This window comes from Chionomys nivalis, chromosome 1, assembly GCF_950005125.1.
Source record: "Chionomys nivalis chromosome 1, mChiNiv1.1, whole genome shotgun sequence".
NCBI classification, from domain to species: domain Eukaryota; kingdom Metazoa; phylum Chordata; class Mammalia; order Rodentia; family Cricetidae; genus Chionomys; species Chionomys nivalis.
In genome coordinates this window covers 117,380,134-117,392,633 of record NC_080086.1, presented here as the reverse complement: position 1 = coordinate 117,392,633, position 12,500 = coordinate 117,380,134, and positions in this window count along the sequence as shown.

Sequence of the window (12,500 nt, the reverse complement as noted above, 5' to 3'; positions counted from 1 at the left end):
TCTAGATAATCTCTCTCTCCTTGCTTTCCAGCAGGATCACAGGAAAGAATTCCCTCTCTTAGCTTCCCATGGGGGTCTGCCTTTGTTGCAGCTCAACTAAGCTTCCTATGGAGTTGTAGCTTTTGAAATAGAGCATTAATTGGAAGCAATTATCCAATTATACCAGCAGTGACTGCTGTATACTAAATATTTACCAAGGAAAAGAGAGCATTTAACTGAGGATTTAATTCAGCAGCCAAATACAATAAGGCTGCAAGCAACCCTGCAATCGCTCAGGGGGTGCCTTCAATGGCTGACACAGTCAAGAGTGTCCACCATGTAAGTTACAGAATAAAGCAAGGCGAGGCTTGATTCTCAACAGAGCCAATGTGTGCGATGCCAATTGCAAATGTAATCAAAGCTGTGTTCATTGTTTAAACTGAGATTTCTCCAACTGCTTGATTTTAAAAGTAAATAGGCTTTTAGCTTCACTCACTACCTTTTCTCCTCTGGTTCCTTGTGTTGTATTCTGAAGCCATCCTTGAGAAGGATGCTTCGGAAGCACTTCAGGCACTTCTCAGATGCGCACCAGGGAGAGCTGCCTTGGGCAGAATGCAGTGCTGCAGCCTGGGTGTGATAATGAGCTGCCGGCAGTCATTTGCTGCCTGTGATCTGCAGCTTCCCGAGTGCTGGCCAAGTCCTTGGCAGGGAAGGTTTGGCTGGGCTACTAGCATTGATTAAATGGTGTGAAGAGAATCCACACGGTGTCAAGGAATATTTATATGGGCAAAAATCCATCAGCAACACCTGCAATGTTGGCGCTCCAAGAAACAGGAAATGTCCATTGAATTTGTTAGCTCCATGTGAAAGACACTAAAACAAAGAAAACTGAACACGCTGCCACCAACTCTTGGGTCATCTTATTGGTGGCTGTCTTGACAAAGCAATGTAATTCCTTCTCCTGCTATGATGTCACCTTTGTCCAATCATAATCTTCCTTAGGAGAGCAGAGGATAACTCTGGAGACAAGGTGAGTGACAGCAGGAAGCCACGCAGCAGTCACTAGGCAACAAGAGCCAGCCTTCAGCGGATAAGAATTTTAAAGAGTTAACCCTTGCACAGGCTGGTTGTTTGATGCTGAGCTGGTGGGAACCTGGGGACAAAAGCCCAATAGGAATACTACGGTTTGTTTCTGCAGCTGTGCTCCTCTATGCAATGTGGGAACATGGCCTTCTCAGTCGGAAATGATTGGGGAAAGTAGAAATTTCTCAACTCTCTCCCCAAGGGTGTGTCACAGAAGGGAGTATCACTGAAATTTGCCTGCACTTCCTCCCCAAGGTGCACCATGTTTGGGGCAGTGTTGACAAGGGTGTGTGTCCAAAGCACCACCTTCCTGGGCACCCTGAGTAGTTTGTCTGCCCAGAGCAGGTACTTCCTCAACACTTGCTCAAAATTGCTGCATGAGCATGGGGTCAATGTACCATAAGAAAGTTTATCTTTCTGTCTTTTTTTTTTTAAATTCTGGATAAACAAAAGTTCTATGAACTTGTCCCGCCTTCCTCCTCTGCTGTTAAATTTAGCTGAGGGTTAGACACGCCCAGAATATATAATCTTGCTTCCAAACTGAGTTTCCAGAATCACCTTATTCAGATGATTTTGGTTTACGTTAGAAATTCCAGGGGAAGCTGGGTGGCAGTGGTGCATGCCTTTTATCCCAGCACTCTGAAGGCAGAGGCAGGAGTACCTCTGTGAGTTCGAGGTCAGTCTGGTCTACAAAAGCAAGTTCCAGGACAGCCAAGGCTACACTGAGAAACCCTGTCTAAAAAAACCAAGAGAGAGAGAGGGAGGCAGGGAGGGAGGGAGGGAGGGAGGGAGGGAGGGAGGGAGGGAGGGAGGGAGGGAGGGAGGGAGGGAGGGAGGTGTTGTGCTTTCTTGGCCCTTTAAGGGACAAGCCACGCCCACTTCCATTACCTCTGATCTGCCCGCCACCATCTTCACCCTTCCCTTTCTGCTTCCTTGGCGTGCGCACATGTTCTCTCTGTCTCTCTCTCTCTCTCCCTCCCTCCCTCCCTCCCTCCCTCCCTCCCTCCCTCCCTCAATAAAATGCTTTATGCCTATCTTTTGTGTTTATGTGTCTGTTACCTGCCGCCACCAGCCACGCGGCGTGTGCCCTCCCGCTGGTGGGAAACTGTAGCCGCTTGTCGCATGGCGGGCTCCGCCAGCCCGCCTCGGGGAATGTTTTAAGAATAACAAATGGTGGGGCTGGAGAGATGGCTCAGCGGTTAAGAGCATTGCCTGCTCTTCCAAAGGTCCTGAGTTCAATTCCGAGCAACCACATGGTGGCTCACAACCATCTGTGATGAGGTCTGGTGCCCTCTTCTGGCCTTCAGGCATACATGCAGAAAGAATATTGTATACATAATAAATAAATAAATATTTTTTTAAAAAATAACAAATGGTGCCGTGACTCGGATGACTCGTGCACCCTGGACTTCCACCCGGGGCCAGAGTTCCGGCTTTAGGCGCCATCCGGGACTCTGAGCTCCCTCCTGGGGCAGAATCAGGGCTGAGGACCTTCTCTACATGACCCACGTGTTCCATCTGCCTGGACGCGGCTCCTCCAAACAACACCGGCTTCTAATCGTGAGTGCCCCCATTTTGGTCAGCTTAACCATCTTTTTTAACCCAAGGTATTGACCGTTGAGCTCCCGGCAACCCTTTGCAGTTTCTAGGGATGGGGGGAACCTCCAACCGCGGGCCTTCAGGGCCTCGGTTGTTCCCTTCGCTGGCATTCAATTGGGCTTGTCTCCTGTGCTAAGCCTGTGCCTGGGACAGCGTGGCCTTAGCCCGCCCCTCAGCTCACCCGTGCCTGGAGGCCCGGGATCTCCAGTTCTCCCTCTTTTTCTCGTTTCATTCCTTTTCTTCCTTCTTTTTGTTGTAACTGCCCCTACGGTGCGGCATGCCACTACGGTGCAGCCTGACCTTGGCTGAATTCGATTCAGCCAGGTTATAGCACCCCCCCTGTGAAATCGGACGCCTTTTCACAGGGCCTGGGTTCGTGCCATCTGCATCTCGCCTTAACGGGGAGCCGTTCTCATTGTAGGCTTGAGGTGCCACGGTTTTTGCGGGTGTTTTCACGGCCTTGACCATGGGAGCCAAGCCATCCAGACCTATCACTCCGGCCTCATGCTTTAATGCCTTACTTTTATCCGTCTCTGTCCAAATAAGTGGCCCCATTAAAACTATAGATAGCCGTTTTTCGGTTCCAGCCTTTTGCCCCTCCCCACTGTGGCTTCTGTTATGTCATGGCGGCTCTCCAACAGAGCAGACTACACATGGTGGTCGCCATCTTGGCTGAGGGCCAGATGGGTCAGGTGACTTTTTTCGCCATCTTGGCTGGGAGCCAGGCCACGTGACCACACTCTCCCGGTTTTTCTCCCAGTTTTACCCTGCCTCTTCACCTGGTTTTCAATAAACTCCTCATGTTAACTCAGTTAAATGTGTTTTGAGCAATAGTCAGATGCCTTTAACAGGGCCCATTAGAGGCATCCACGTTGCCCAATTCTTGTTCACTCTTTCTATGTATAATAATTATTTATTACATCTCATTTCAGACTACAAAACATGAGTCTCATATTTTAAACTGGTATGTACCTTTAAGTCTCTTAAGCTGTTCTCTACCAGTGTCGGTTCCACCACTAACCTTATATTACAAGCAGTTTTTTGCCCTCAACTGCTCAGAGATCTGGGGAAAGTGATATTTAAGTATTTAATTATTAAAAACTTTTCACAACAACAACAACAAAAACAGAGACAGGTTGGCTCCTAGCAGCAACTCTCTGCTCCCTCCAAAGAAGACAGAAGACAGTCACGGGCAGAACAACGTCCTTCTGCATTTCGCTTCGACTGCAGAATGCTGACCATGGGCAAACCTGCCTTTCGTCTAAACTAAAGACCTCTAGACGTGAACGCAATCGCTGGAATCGACAGCCTAGCTGTTCAGGTCAAGGTAGGCCTGTCTTCCTACAGATTTCTTAGCCTACAGGGTCTTCTGCAGTCTGGCAGGCCCTGCACTAAACAGCAAAGGTCAAGTACAACCTTCAGCGACCATGGAGGATCCAAAAAGAGTAGCTCTGGGTGCCAACCGAGTAAGTTCTCTGTCATTTTTTAATCAGTAACTCAAGTAAAGTCTTATCCTTTTCAAGGATCTCTGGCAGTTTGACAGGTGAGAGGTTCGCCAGGTTGAGGTTTTGCAAGGTGACCTCACCAAACAAATTTCAAATTAAATTTATCTCTTATGCCACGTCATTATATGTCTAAAACTTCTGTTTTCACAAACCCAAGGAGTTCTCGTGAGTTCCAGGGAGCCGAATTAAGAAATCCATCTTAAACGGGTCAGATACCCCCTCAATTCCCTGATCCTAAAATTTTTTTTCCTTAATTTAACTTTGTTTTTTGTGCCACAGACACCAGTCAAAAGCAAAGAGAGCAGCTATGTCAAGATGTGACCAGCACCCAGCCTTCTCTCACATCCCCCCCAAAGACGACGCCCACAATCAGCTGGAAGCACTCTTGAGAGTTCACCACCCCAGTTCCTTTGGGCTGTGGTGTCTGCTCTCCTGCTTTTTATTATAAGGAAGACCTGGGAATGTTGTGCTTTCCCGGCCTTTTAAGGGACAAGCCATGCCCACTCCTATTACCTCTGACCTGCCCGCCGCCATCTTCCCCCTTCCCTTTCTGCTTCCTTGGCATGCACACATGTTCTCTCTGTCTCTCTCTCTCTCTTTTTCTCTCTCTCTATCTCTTTTCTCTCTCTCTCCCTCTCTCCCTCTCTCCCCTTTAATAAGTGCTTTTATGGCTACTTTTTGTGTCCATGGGTCTGCTCACATGCGCCCGCTGCATTGGGAATTCCACCGCATGGCTCCCCGCCGATGGGAACTCTGCCGCCGCTGGAACAACACCCGCCCACCCTGCTGGCACCCGCTGGAGCTCGCTGCTGCTCCATGAGCCCCAGGGGGACCTCCCCCACCTCATTTTAGAAAGAATAACAGGAGGGAGGGAGGGAGGGAGGGAGGGAGGGAGGGAGGGAGGGAGGGAGGGAGGGAGGGAGGAAGATTCCAGGGGTTGGTTCCCTTGAAACTAGTTTCTTCTTATTGTCACTAATTTGGTTGTTTTGCTGTGTTTCCTTCCCATTAGCAGTTAGGACGCATCATGACTTCCTGAAGAAAACTCTTCTTTGGTTTGTGTCCATCTCATACTGACCAGTGGGTGAGACAGTGAGGACACTCTCCTAGAGGGCTGGGCTGCTCCTGTCTTCTCTAGCAGTTCCTGGTAGGGAGTGAATGTGCAGGCCTGTGTTCATGAATGAGTCAGTCAGCTGACTAACTCAATGGTGTTTCATCCAGGGAGATACAATGAGACGGGTAGGTAACACCTTAAAATTGTCAGCAGCCTAGCTAGGAGTGTGGTTAGTGCCTACGAGTCCAGAGCTTGGCAGAAGGAGTCAAGAGCGCCGTCATGAGTCTGAGGCCAACCTGGGCTGTAGTGCGCATACCATCTCAAAAGTCACCGAACACCTTGTCAGAAACCTTACAAGCTTGTCTAGTGCACCACCCACTTTTCAGTTAGGAAACTGAGACCCAAGTAGTCCCCAATTCTTTATGAGGTGGAGGCAGGTTTCTCTGTCGGTTATGGAGGTTGATTTAGGTGACAACCCTGTGGCGTTCAAAGACCATTTCCTTTAACCTTGCTCCTGGGCTCATCTAGGGTCATTAAATCTGCCCTAACATTTTGAAAACTGAAACTCAAACCAGGTCAGAAATAGGCAGGCTCTATGTTAGACTTAGCAGAGCCTCTTAGAATCTGGAAAATAGAAACCTCAAAAAGAGACATGTAGGTGGGTAGATAGGTAAGTAGGTATATAGGTAGGTAGATACGTAGGTAGGTAGCTAGGTAGGTGCATACGTAGATAGGTAGGTAGATAGGTAGCTAGGTAGGTATATAGGTAGCTAGGTAGCTAGGTGCACACGTAGATAGGTAGCTAGGTAAGTATATAGGTAGGTAGGTAGGTAGGTAGGTAGGTAGGTAGGTAGGTAGGTGGGTGGGTGGGTGGGTGGGTGCATACGTAGATAGGTAGGTAGGTAGGCACGTAGGTAGGTATATAGATAGGTAGGTACGTACGTAGGTAGGCAAATGGATGGGTAGCCATAGAACTAAATGAATGTACACCTAGAGAGGTCACTAAAGCTGCACGAGTTTCCTTGTTGCTTAGCTTTTTTACGTATTCCTGCTACTGTCATTAAGCCAAAGGTACTGACTTTCTCTCCTCACTTCGGCACTTAGAGATGTAGGAAAGAAGAAAGAGCTCATTTGATGCTCCATTTCTGAGTCACGGTCCTGAGAGTTCCCTATGGATTTCTTTATTCCCCAGTGACTTTTGTCTAATTAAAATAGATTCTATTTCTTATGACAAAACCTTGGGAAATCCAGGGAGTTATTAATATCCACAACAAAAATAACAAATGGTTACAAACTTGACTTATGTGCAGATGTTTTAAAGATAATATTATGTCAGTCAGTAACTGAAAGACCATTGATGGTTTTGTTTTGGTTTGTTTTGTTTTGGTTTGGTTTTTCAAGATAGGGTTTCTCTGTGTAACAGTTCTGGGTGTCCTGGAACTTGCTTTATAGACCAGGCTGGCCTTGAACTCACAAAGATCTACTTTCCGAGTACTGGGATTAAAGGCATGCACCACCACGTTTGGCTCTTATTTGAAATTTTCTAAAACTAAAAATTATGTTTAAAAATTGGAAAGATCTGTTTGTCTGCTCACATTACCAGTAACGAGATATCGATACGTGCATTTGAACTGATGAAAATACTAACTCAAATTTATATCCACGCGCTTTCTGTTGAGGGGATTCCTCAGCTGATTTTCTTAGAGACAGTCAAAAGAACTGGACTAGTGATTCAGAGCCATGTTGAGAATGTCAGGAAACAGCTGTGCAAAGCAAAGTAATGGCCCTCCAGGTGGCTGTATTCTAGTTCCTGGAACTTATGAATATATTAGCATCAATGGCAAAGGAAGTGAAGGTACCATATGGAATTAAATTTTCTCGTCAGCCTACCTTAGAGAGACTGTAGATTATCTGGGTGGACAGAATGTAATCACTGTGCTCTTAAGTGTGGGCAAGGGAGGCAGGAAAGAGAACACTGGAGTAACAATATAAAAAGCTCAGTCCGCCAATGCTGGCTTAAAGTTGCAAGGATCATGAGCCTCTCGAAGCTAAGAGAGCCAGGAAATGGATTTTCCCCTAAAGCCTCCAGAAGAAACACAACAGCCTTGGTTTAAGTCTGGCTCGACCTTGTCTAGGTTTCGGTAACTGAAGGCTATGTCTCCCTTGCAGGCTGTCCCAAGGAGCTTGTACCTTAGAAACAGCTTCTGCAGTTATTATGGCCTCACCCTCCAGGTCACAAATGGGAGGGCTGAAGCCTAGAGAGCTTAGAGAGTCTGGTTGGTGGCCGGGGTCTCATCTGCCTGCAGAGAGAACAGGAGAGCAAGAAACACCCTCATCCCAGTTAGGTCAGTCAGGGAGAATTCCCAAGATGGCCCCCAGTGTTAATGCCACTGATCGGGAATAAGAGAAAAAAAAAAAAAAGACCACTACTACCACTTAAAGCCAAAATCAAAGCAAGCTTTAATTTAAATACTGGCAGGTGAATGGGCTCTGGCCAGGTCCATACCCAGGTTCTGAGAAAATGGCCCAGAATCAAGTTTGGCAAGGGTTTAAGAAGGAAAGCCTATATAATTCATTGCGTCTCCCACCAGGTTCAATCAGGGGCAAGCTTACATCCCGAAGGATCCAGCCTGTGACCCTCCCGCCCACACGTGATCAAGCACATCTGTGTCGGCAGGTCAAACAAACTGTTTAGGGAGTGAAAACATGGGGCTTGTTATCTCCCATAAACAGCAGCCTCCAGTATCGCAGGAGCTGCCTGTCCTTGGGCAAGGGACTTGCAGATCAGACACATTTTTGTTTCATGGTCACTAAGGCATAATAATTAAAACTTAGAATGTAACTTTGGCTCTCACAATGGCACCCAGAGCCCTAGAGTTTGGGAGTGGACTCTGCTTTTTACTAAAAGAAGCCGACAGGTAAAGACTGGACCACAGCGAGAAGAGAAAGGAGGAGGAGGAGGCAAGGATGTGTGTTTTCCTAGGGCCAGGTGGACTCAGGGAGGCAGCCAGCTTGGATCGTCTTGTGGACTACACAAGAGGACCTCTGAGTGGGGTGCAGAGGGCCTCAAATGATGACAGGGAAGGGACTGAAGGGCAAGAGAGGGGGAGGGGACTGCTGGAAACATTGAGCTTGTGGCTAACTGGGAGCATCTGTGATAGTCTTGGTGGGGTTTAGAATGATCAGGGAGCAAATCTCTGGGTGTTAGTGAAGGTCAGAGTTGCTTAACTGATGAGAGATAGATACAGCCTCAACGTGGATGAGGCCATTTCATGGCCTGAGGTCTAGACTGAATACAATGGAAAAAGTGAGCTGAGCACCAGCCCGCATCTTTCTCTGCTTCCTGACTGCACATGCCACATGACCCCTCCATTCATGCCTTTCCAGGGATGGTGGACAGTGCCCTTAATCTGTGAGTCCTTAAATTCCCCTGCAGAGTCTTTTGTTACAGTGCCGAGCAGCAGCTGAAGTAACTCCTACACATCCGGAACAAAGGATCTGAGGAGCAGCTCATAAACACCTACCAGAGTCCCACAGACCCCTGGTTGCTCCAGCACCCAGTGGTGTCTCAGGACTGTAACTGCAGGAGGGACCTATTCTCAGGCACCCAACCTTGAGAAGTCAGGGATTGATACAAGCAGAGGTGGAGCTGAGGAGGGAGAGGCCCCATGTCTTCAAGCTCGCACACTTAAACAGGTTGGCTGGAGCAACCCTCTCAGCTGGAAGAAGCTAGGCTTGTTCCTCTGTGGAAGTAAGACATTTTAAACACAGGGATTCTTTCCTTATCTGACTGAAGTCATTTATAGGCAAATGTCAGCTGTTACTATTGTTCCTGCCACTGTCTAGTAGTCTGACTCGCTTTATTTCACTCACTGAATTTTCTTTAAGCTATGTTTTTCTTTTATTTTTTTATTGTTTTTTTTTCTGTCTTGTTGTTGTTTTGAATCAGGGTCTCATAGGTGGCCCTGGCTAGCCTGGAACTCCTCCTGCCTTTGCCTCCTCAATGTGGTGTATTTTCATGTCAATTAATAAAGCCATGGTGTAAGCATGGAATGTGAGGGCTAATGGTTTTATTTGCTAATAATAACCTTTTGTTTACTGCCTGGCTGCCAGCAGGCAGCTAGTAGACAGCAGAAGTAACGTATTGTTCTGTAGAACATACCGCACGTTCTTTGATTAGAACATGCCAAGAACACCACATCTAGGCGCCTTCCGACCCACCCTACTATTGTAAACCAGTTCTAACACAAGTTCTTACTTTTACAGTTTTTGTTTTTCTGTTGTGTGTGTGTTTTATTTTTATTGAGCTACACATTTTTCTCCGTTCCCCTTCCTTCCTCCCCCCTTCTACTCTCTCCCATGACCCCCAAGCTCCCAAAGTACTCAGGAGATCTTGAGTTTGTTTGTTTTTCAAGACAGGCTTTCTCGGTGTAGTCCTCCCTCTCTGTCCTGGAACTCTATAGACCAGGATGCCCTAGAATGCAGAAACCTACCTGCTGGGATGAACGGCATGCACCACCACCATGTCGGGCTGTTTTTTTACATTTTTTTAATACTGTGTGTCTTTAATTACTTTCTTAGTATAAATTCGTAGAAGAGAAATGGCTATTTTGAAGGTTCTGAATATTTTATTACAACTTTGGTGGCTCACATGAGTGATCCTAGCTCAGGAGGCTGAGGCAGGAGGATAGCAGCAAGCTCCCGGCTACCCTTGGCTACATAGCGAGACTGTGTCAAACAACCAAGAAAACACACACCTTTGGAAACTACTGTCCAACTGTGCTCTGGGAAGATCCCAAGACTAAAGAGAAGTCAATCATTTTCTAAAAATAGAGATTATATTTATTATCTTTTCATATTTCCAAAGATTTCTAAGCTCTAAGAATTTGCTGTGGTTTCAGTCCAAGTAGGATTGTAGCAAGATTAAAAATAAGCATGCATTTCATATTTTGGGAACTCTTTCTTGGGTAAGGTGACTGGATGAAATGGAATCCAGATCACTGGGCAATATAGAAGCCGCTAAGGAGCTAACTCTCTAGCTTAGGAAACTCTTCTGAAGAGAACAAGCACTTCTGTGTCCCTGGGCAGAACCCAGAATAGAATACAACTGTGTGTTGAGAATCTGCTCCACAAGATGCTGCACTGGGTGTCACAGGGTGTCCCCCCAGTGCCCAGGATGCGGGTCAGTGCAATGGCTTCAACTCTTGGCTCTCCTGGGAATGGAGGGTGTTTGGTTCACTTTACACACTGGCACATGCTTAAGAAACACAGCAGGTAAAACACATTTGTGAAGCTGAGCCTTGCTTTCCACAGAGCTGATATGAATCTATGGTCACTCCTTTGAATGACCAGTGTCAGCACGAGACACTAGACCACTGCCATCTTGATTCTTCTCACTTGAGACAGTCGTGTTTCTTCTATGGCGCTGGGAGAGTTGGGGGTAGGGGTTGAGCCACTTACCTTCAGCTGGCTTTGCCATCCCCAGATTTGCTTAGAATCAGGTTCTACTCACAACAGATCATTGTGGTGAGCAGCCAAAAAAATGGAAGCTCACATACCCTGGGGCTAAGCCATCTAGAAAATTACTCACTTCCCTCTTTCAAAAAAAATTTATCATTTTGTTTTATGCATGTGAATATTTTACCTATGTATCTAATTGTGTACCATGTGTGTGCCTGGTGCCACTAGAAGCTGGAAGAGGCCATTGGACTCCTGGAACTGGAGTAACATAGCTGTGATCTGTCATGTAGGTGCTGGAAATCAAACCCAGATCCTCTAGAAGAGCAGCCAGTGCTCTTAACTGCTGAGCCGTCGCTCCAACCCCTGCCTTAGACCTGTTGTTTGATCAGCATTTTTGGTCCTTGCTGTTCTCAGGCATTATCACTGGGTAAAGCAGTGTCATAGGGGACCAGATGCCAATCCAGTATCCCTCAGTTTTACTAACTACAGAACCCAATGCTAATAAAGATAGTAATACCTCAGCTGGAATACAAATGACATGAAAGACTTCTCCAGGGAAGGTTCCCAGGTTCCTCCTAACGCAGGCTTATTCACCCACGGGATGGATTCACTTTTCCTGCTGTTCTCTTTCCTTTCTCCTCCCCACCTACTCCTCCCCTCCCCTTTCCCCTCCTCCTCCTTCTCCTCCTCCTTTTCTTCTTCCTTCTCCCCCTTCCTTCAATCTATATTACAAACACAGTGGCTGCTGGAGGTAACAACCATTCTGTGGCTGAGAACTCAAAGGTGGAAGTTGATTCTGGGAAGGTCGGAACAGAAGTGGTGAGAGGCTTAGATAAGCCAAGACTCCCCACGTTTATGTTTATTTTACTTGTGAGAAAAGCAAGCCCTTACCTTATTTAAGCAATTGTTCCCTGAAGGACAATGTTAAGGGCATTTTGGAAATTTTGGGGAGGGGGAAGATTACATATTTTTTGTCAAAAGACTGAAAATACTATCTTATATTCAGTAAATATAGGATTCCTATCTTGTATGTTTATGTAGATTTAAATATAATAGTGATAGCAAAATGCTTATAGTTAACTGTGCCTTGAATCGAGCACACACATATACATACATACATATGTATAATTATATATGTATATTTATAGTTATTAAGATATAAACATTTTATATATGTAAAAGTACAATAATTTATACATGGTAACAGACATATGTAATTTTCTTTGATTTTTGACTTTTATATAAAACAAAGGCATCTGGATTTTGTTTTTTGAAACTTAGTTAGGATTTGTTTGTCACCCACAAAGTGACATCTCCGTTGGCATTAACTAGTTCCTATATAGCACACTTATATTCATCTCTCTTTGGGGTTGCCCGTTCAGGGTAAATGGTCAAATCTTCCACCATGTCTTCTAGGGTAGTGTACATGCTGAATTGCCACCCCTTTTATTTGTCCTATGGTCTTTCCAGCGAGGCATTTTCCAATTCTGGGCGGGAACATGTGTGTAGGCTGTATTGCGTGCTTTTTATCCCAGGGTCACACCTGTCTTGTGAATTAGGTAGGGGACAGGGCTTTGGTCTTGATGATTCCTATGGTCCTGGCTGCTATAGAGAAGGTGCTCACAGCCCTTGCCTGCCTTGAGGTACTAGGAGACAGAAAGGACTGACAATCGAGGGCTGTACCACAGAACCAAAGACAGACCTAATTTTTACATTGATCTGTGGCAAGCGTAGTTTGGGGCATTGACACAGAAGACACCTCATAGGCAAGGGTGTGTGAGAGCTGGTTCTCTCGGTCTTCTTCTGACATCTCCTGCACCTCA